This window comes from Gavialis gangeticus, unplaced genomic scaffold, assembly GCF_001723915.1.
Source record: "Gavialis gangeticus isolate Ggan-Ray unplaced genomic scaffold, GavGan_comp1, whole genome shotgun sequence".
NCBI classification, from domain to species: Eukaryota; Metazoa; Chordata; order Crocodylia; family Gavialidae; genus Gavialis; species Gavialis gangeticus.
Window position 1 is genome coordinate 17,160,375 of NW_017729004.1, and position 7,778 is coordinate 17,168,152.

At 43.1% G+C, this 7,778-nt stretch overlaps 1 protein-coding gene and 1 long non-coding RNA gene across 2 annotated transcripts in view; both read left to right on the forward strand.

Annotated features, from left to right (window-relative positions):
- The window catches only part of DPP6 (dipeptidyl peptidase like 6), a 982,502-nt gene that overhangs the window by 434,008 nt on the left and 540,716 nt on the right, over positions 1-7,778 (forward strand). The window lies entirely within an intron of this gene.
- LOC109291230 overlaps positions 3,000-7,778 on the forward strand; it is a 25,116-nt gene continuing 20,337 nt past the window's right edge. The window contains exon 1 of the long non-coding RNA XR_002095778.1: positions 3,000-3,093. This is a non-coding gene — a long non-coding RNA (uncharacterized LOC109291230). The remainder of the gene's footprint in view (positions 3,094-7,778) is intronic.

The window sequence follows — 7,778 nt, forward strand, 5'->3', positions numbered from 1 at the left end:
CACACACACACACACACACTCTGTAAAAATCCCGTTTGTCACTGCAGTGGGCACAAATAGGTGAGCATGACTACAGCCAAGGAGCAAAATGCATCAGGGAAACAAGCCCAACAACAAGAACAGGTAATGCTGTTTATTTTCCTCAGTTGAAAACAGATATGGATTTGAATTCTACAGTTGTAATTGTCTTATTTGCTGATGATGCTAATGATGATGATTTTTGTTCGTCTTGGTGTACATGCCTAAAATTGTCACCTGAGTCACCTGTCAGTGGAGAGAGGGAGAAAAGTACTGTGTAGCTGGGTTGATGGTCTGTTGCTGCTTTCCTTCTTCCTCCCTCCCCCAGCTATTTTTAATGGATTGCACCTTGTAATCAATAATATATAGGTGAGGAGTGCTTCTTTTTCTTATTCTGTGACTTGCTCAGTGTGTGCGCGTGGGGGTGTTTGGTACAGTATACTGGGACAGAGGCCCCGGCTCCCTGGATTATTCATAGTTTTGCATTTGGAACTTGCAAGGCTTTTTAACGAGAACTTTGCAGTTGGACACAAAAATTGCAAAAGTAGATTTCAGCTCCTGACTTCAGCTCTTAGTGTGAAATTATTGCCTGGGGTTTCCTCAGTGTGACACTTTGCAATACACAGTTTATGCCCAGAACGTGTGTTTTCTGTCCACATAATCCATATTTATGGGTGAAATTCAGCCATGTCTCACTGTACCTCTGTTTCCCCTTATAGCTTTACATATGCTTATACAAAAGGAACAGACAAAGACTTAAGTTTTCTTCTTTTTTGTAGTCTCAGATCATTGTTTGTACGCGTGCTTCTGCTCATCTTCGTTCTGTGCTGATGGACAAAGTGGAAACTTTCCCTAACAGAATAGCAAGAGCTATATCATTAGCTTGAAGTGACAGGCACGGTGACATTAGGGCTGAGATACCTGAGATTCAGCTAAAGACTGCAAAGATTTCAGAGATTCTTCTATGGCACCAAAGCAGAAATTCCATCATCCTCACAAACCTGCTTCCTCTCCCTGCACACACGTTGTCAGAGTCTACAGGGAAATAAAGATGACTCTATCTGCTTCAGTTCCTGCATTCTTATATTTTCATTGTCTCCTTAAGAGATTGGAAGTTCACCTCTTTAATCATTAGTTGGGAGAGCATGGGAGGATAATTTAAATAGATCTATTGGGGGACACATTAATTCTTAAAATAATTCCCTCCCAGCTTGATGCATTGAAAGTCTCAGGCATTTATATTTTAGGAAAACCAAATGCCCTGACACCAAAAGTAACATAATATGATATGCATTTACAGGGTAATATTTTACTAACAGCCAACTGTTCTGTCCAAATGTAAAGAAAGCAACTTTGATACTGAGAGTAAAGGGACTGTGCCTTTAATCAAACCTTTCATCTACACAGTGCTCTTTCTCTCTCTCTCTTCACTGTTTGTTTTTTGGGATGCGTATTTTTGTCATTGTTTGCTGCAGATAAAAATGAACAAAGCTGTGTGTCCGGGAGAATGGAATATAAAAACTGCTTTTTATGGGCAATAAGGATCTTTGGGGGTTTTGTCCATCCAAGCCCAGTGAAAGTGCTGATTATTTTCTCCAAGCCTCTGTGGGCTCAAAAAGTGTAAATCAGTTGCCTTTTGTATCAGAGTTTTGCTTCTGTTTTAAGCAGTGTTACCTTCCTAATGCCATTTTGTTAATGACTTGCTGTCCTTTTGCTGCTTCTCCCTCCTCATGTTTAGTGCAAAAGGCACGGAACGTGTCAACCTTTTAGCATGATGCAGAGGTTCGTGACTGAACACAGTTCATAACTGATTAAGTAGCAATTATATACATAGGGCACGCTTAATAATTCTAAAAGCACACACGGCCTAAGCATGGCTTGCTCTGAATATGCAAAAGAAATTTCAGGCATATATAAATAGCAATGTTGCTGATGAATAACACTCTCTGAGTCTGTTAGAAAGTTTCCCAGCTCCTCCAACATTTTCTATAATTTTCCTTATGCATCTGGCTCTAAAATAACTTGATGCCAGGGGTCAGATTCTCAGCTGATGTAGCTAGGAACCGCTGTCTGGACCCCATCATACTTGCACCTATATATATAAGAGGATGATCCAAACCCTTGTTTTATTAAAGTAAATAATTCATAATTGTAAAAAAAAAATGTGGAGTGCTTAGGCATTTGCAGCTAGAGGATGGTTTGGGTATATGGGGAACCGTTGTTCTCATCTTGTTAAAAATTGATCAGGGAGCTGAAGATTGTACCTGGGATAAAATAGAAGCAAAAGTGCTGCTCTGCCGGTGTAGAGGATTGAGTCGTCTTCAGAAGCAGCTGCTACTGTCATATAAGATTGTGACTGTTCCATTTCTGCCTTCCTCATTGTGACGTCTTCTTGGTCCAGAGGCATTCAAGTTTCACACTTGGCTGAAGTGCGTTCTGCTTGCTATAAAATTAAGCTAAACAGAAAATGGTCAGTAAATGACATTACAAAAGTAAGGAAGTACAAAAAATTAAAAATGCAAAATCTTTTGCACATTACAAGTCAAAGCTGTGTGCTTATCCGTGTGCCTGGAAGAAAAATCAGGCTGTGCCAAATAAAAGTCTAATTGCTCTTAAAATGGGGAGAAGCGGGGGTGCTGGGCAGGTGGGAGATATGCCCATGTTTTGGAGATGTGGTCTGTATAGATATGCCTGCTTGAGGTCAGTGAATGAACACCCTCCCCCCATTAATTGATTAAATTCTTGTTTTAAATGGATATATGATCAACAACTTATCCATCTTTAATCGGTACACATAGCCCCCCCTTTCCATGCTTGCTGTATGTTTCACTCACGTACAATATTAGAGGCAGACAAGGTTCTTTGGGTGAATCTGGTATCTTTTATTAGAGTAACTGAAATAGTTGGAAAACATTTTCTTAGCAAGCTTTTGGGTTTAAAAACCCTTTGCCTTTTAAACCCAAAAGCGTGCTAAGAAATTTTTTTCCGGCTATTTCAGTTGGTCTAATAAAAGATATCAGATTTGCCCAAAGAACCGTGTCTGTCAATGTCCTGAGCCAACACGGCTACACCCAAGTAAAATATTAAGCCTTCCAAGTACAGCATACAACACAGACGATATCAAGCGAACTGGGTTGGATGTTGGATGTAGTTGTCTGTTTATCCTTCATTGCTTCTCCCGTAATAATGACTTTTTCTGTCATACATTTGGAGACATGGACATAGCACTGCTCGCTGGCAGTATACTGTATACATTGGCATGCGGTCTAACCTCACAGCCCACTGAAGTTAGTAGAGATCCCTGTTGACTCCAACTGGCTTTGGATAAGGCTTAGAGAGAATACCGAGCCTTTATCTCTGCCTCTGGGGATTGTTAGCTTGTCATGGGAACGAGCTTGAAATTTAAGACTTCAGCAAATGAATAGAGAAAAAATAACAAATCCGTAGGACAGGTCCTCAGATAACGTAAGTCAGTGCAATTTTGCTTAGCTCCATGGAAGTACAGTGTCATATGTGAGGATCAGGCCTAGCGTGGTAAGTAGGGTGACCCCATGGCCCAGTTTGGCTGGGGCACACCTGGATCCCATACGCTGGTCCCAGCTGGTTGGTCAAAAGTCCCGGGCTAGAGTCCAAGGGACAGGCAGAGTGGCATGGTGCACCGGGCAGGTATCCAGGCAGGCAGGCACTGGTGCTGCTGTGTGGGAGGAAGGTGGGCAGACTGGGGCAGGTGCCACTCTGCCCACATGTGACACGTTTCATCGAAACATTGTAATTGGCAAGTTGCTAAAATGAGATTTGATTTTTTTTTTTTTTTTTTTTTAAGTATTTTAAAAAACAAAGTAGATTTGTCAAGCAGTACCAGAGTAAATAGAGACAGTTGGGAAGCAGGCCTTTTAAAAGAAAACTCTTTAAAAGGTTGATGGATTAACTTGATGCTTGAACATTAAAATTTAAGTAACTCATTCTGCGTCCATTGAAATTAATGGAAGTTTTCCCATTGATATGAATGGCAGCAGGATTACACTGTCAAACATGCACATTTCCCAGACAGGTTGAGTTAATGATAACCATTTACACTCAGTCTGTTGTCACATGCGCCGACTAAAATTAGATAAAAAGGTGACATGTTGGAGGATGATTTGGGATTGAAATGTCCTCTCAAGGAAATGAGATCAGATCAATAGTATAGTGTGCTCTAGTAATAGTCGTTAATAATAAATTTTCTTTATTTTCAAAACCTACCAAATCTCCCGTGATACGTGACCAGAAATGGGGAGAAGACAGTTAACTCAGGAAACCTGATCTAGGTTCAGCAAAGAGAAGAGGGATGGAAAGATTAATATTTCATGCACCATGGCATGTTGTACAGAAATGACCCGTAGTATGTTGCTGAAAAAGTACCACCATACGGCGCATCCAGAAAAGTGGGAACATACGCTTTGCAGCACCTCACTGGCTTTTGAGGCACCTCAAAATGCATGTGAAAAGGTTCCAGAAAATCCCAGTATCTAAACAAAACAAAAAAAATGTTTTAAAAAAAGTAGGATGGTGCACATGCAGCAGTATGTGCCACCTGAAACCAGTGCCTGGCAAGCCAGAGCCATACTCTGGCTGCCGCCTGGGCTCCACACACCCAGATTGCTGCTGCTGCAACCGTAGGAGGCCCCCAGTTAAGGCTGCTGGGACCAGCCCCTACCCCACCTGGGCCAATTTTGCTGCATGCCAAGAGTATGCATGCAGAAGCGTTCCATGGGGACAAGTAGCAGCGGCACAGCTATGTGCCACTGCTGTTTCTCCCCAGGGGAATACACGTGTACGCTCATCGGGATGCACGCATAGTGTCTTGTACAACGTACTAGAATTTGCCCCAGTTTCCACAAGTTGATGAAAAGAGCAACAGGAGCCACCAAGCATAATGCAGGGCCGATTCCAGGAATGCTCCTATCCCCAGTGTCAGCCTGGTTGTCTTGGAGGGGATTCTGGGCATGTACCTACTGTACAGCTGCATCAAAGGATATCCTTCCTTATGCTCCCCTTAAGAGCTTGCTGGGGTCTATATTGCCACCTTGCTGGTAGCTTAGGCCCAGGAAGAGCCATGACAGAGCTTTGTATGCCTCTTTAGCAGGAAGGGGAGATTGTGTTTCAGCAAATTCAAACCAATGTAGCTACCTGTGGTGGAAGTAATAGACTCCTGAAGCAGAGGATTTTTTTTAAAGTTCACTTCATTGTGAAATGTACTCTTCTAGGCCTGCTCTGCAAACCAGATTACAGCTGTAAGCTGAATACACTAGGCTATAATGAAGGAGATATCATGAGCCTGATTCTCCACATAAAGAAGCCTTAGCATAACCACCCTGACAATATAAAATGCCTAAAATGAATGCCAGATTACATTGCCAGGATAGTGCAAAGAAGCTATTGTAGGGCTGAGGGTCCCCTACGCTACTCTGTGTATTGTGGGGATGTATTCTTCTGTCTGTCGACAATATCACTGTGTTGTCGGCTTAAGGAGCCTTGCTGTTATGTGGAAACTGAGTTAGGCTAGGAACAGACATTACACCTAAACTGGTTTAAGTGATCAGAAACTGGTTTAAACCTGTAACAGAACAGATGTTGAATGCACACAAATCAGTTTGAAAATGGCTGAAACCAGTTTGAGATAAACCTGTTTGAATGTGGTATCAGACTTAACTGATTTTGGGTCAAACCAGTTTATGCAATGTCTGTTCCAGACCCCTTGCTAGTTTAAGTTAAACCAGACTCCCCCAGCATCCCAGCATGCTCTCTGGGTGGGCGAGGCTCTCTGCTTCACAGCAGGGCTGGCTCCTTCCCTCTGCTCCCTGGCTGGAGCTCCGGCAGAGACTGCAGGCATCTGCCTGGCTTCCCCCCCGTCACCACTCCCTCCTAAGCAGGGATTCCTTCATCCCCTCTGCCTTACACAGACACCTCTCAGCATTAGCTAGGAGATCACATGCTGGCTACAGTCTGTGCTGTGGCAGACAGGACAAAGGCAGAATCAACAGGTAGCTGGTAATATCTCTCCATTGTTTTCTTAATGGGGTGATAAACACTGAGTTAAGGGTGATAAAACACTGTTATCAATTCCCGGCTGGGCTGCTCAGGAAGGGGGCCATCAGCCCTCAGGTCAGCACTGTCGAAAGGAAGGGAGGGCTGCTCTAGCACCCCCAGCTTCTAGCCTGAGTCAGTGCAGGCATGTGCCTGCATTTTTTTCAGTCCAGAGGGGATGCCTGTATGGTTACAAACCAGTTTAGCCATGCCAGGTTAAACTAACCTGCAAAGATTGAATCAATTCAGGCCCAGGCTTTTTGAACATCTGTCCCTAGCCATGAAGTCTGGAAGTTTCTTGTGACTCACTCCCTAGGTTCTACCAACTTGTGCTTCAGAATCCCTCTCGTGGTCCCCCTGTGGCTGAAACTTCATCTGAACAGAAATTTAGAATCCTGCTTTACATATTGTCTGCTTCCCTGATTCCAGGGGGCGGGAGAGTAACCTTGAGGTGGGCCAGCTGAGACAAAGAGCAGGTGGGGGTAGGCTACCCAGGAGATGAGCTAAATTAGCGTCTCATCTCAGCAGCCTGTAATAGCAATGCTGCTACAGAGCTCTGGCTTGAATTTAAAGCTGTCCTCTCCTAAAGGTGAATTCACTGCTTGTGAGGCTCATTCTAGCCACCTCTAGGTAAGGTGTTGGCGCTGTCTACTATAGTTATGCAAAAGACAGAGAGGAGTGTCATTTTGTGAATGCTGACATTCAGGAATAGGAAAAGAACAATAATGAACCTGCCCTGACTTACACAGGAAACAAAGCCAGGCTTATTTTTCAGTTCAGGCTGAAGTAGATGTTAAATGCACTTGGGGGTTGTTTTTGTTCCAAAGAAAATTGTTGGTGTGTGACAATAATATTCTTATTTGATAACTGCTTTATAAGTTATATATCATGTTGTAGATCCAAAACAGACGTTCTCCAGGAAGTCACAGTGAATATTTGTATTTCATTCCCTTAATGGTATCTGATCTGTTTCTCTAGAGATTAAATTTCTGTAATAGGCCTCCCGAGAACACTGCTTTCAAGAACATGAAATTGCATCACACTGGTAACATTTTCAAGGTGTCAATTTGCTATATAGAGTGCAAGCCACACAAATGTGGGGGAAAGGGAACTGCGGGTGCAAGAAGGAGCATCTCAAGTGACTCCCATTCAAAGCATTTAAAATTATTCATATTTACCATTTTAGATTGAATTAGCATCTATAGACTCCCATCAGGTCAGGACCACACTGCACCTGGCACTTTACACAGTACATGACAATCCACGTCCCTCAATTTTCTCAAAACAAATTGGGTTTGGTTGGTCCCTGCTTCACTTTGCACACACCTCCCTATCTCCCCTGGGAGAGAAACTCACTCGGGAGATCGGCACCCTGCTCAGGAATTGCAGTAGTGGGGGTGGGAATGAGAATTTGATATTGCAGTCCTGGTTCATAGGAAGACTAAAGGCAGCAGTTATTCATAGGGTAGACTAACCACCTGTTCTTCGGACTGCGCCAGAGGCTACTTCTTGGGCTCTACATGACTGGCGGTGACATCTGTTTGTGGACACTTTTATGTTTAGGCCTCCTGGCCTTTTTTGTTGAGGATGAACAAAGGTATGCAGCTAGAAGCCACAGTGCCTAACTTCTAATGCTCCCCAGTTAGATTGCAAGGCATTGGCCCAAAACTTCAAAAAAAAAAAAAAAAAAAAGA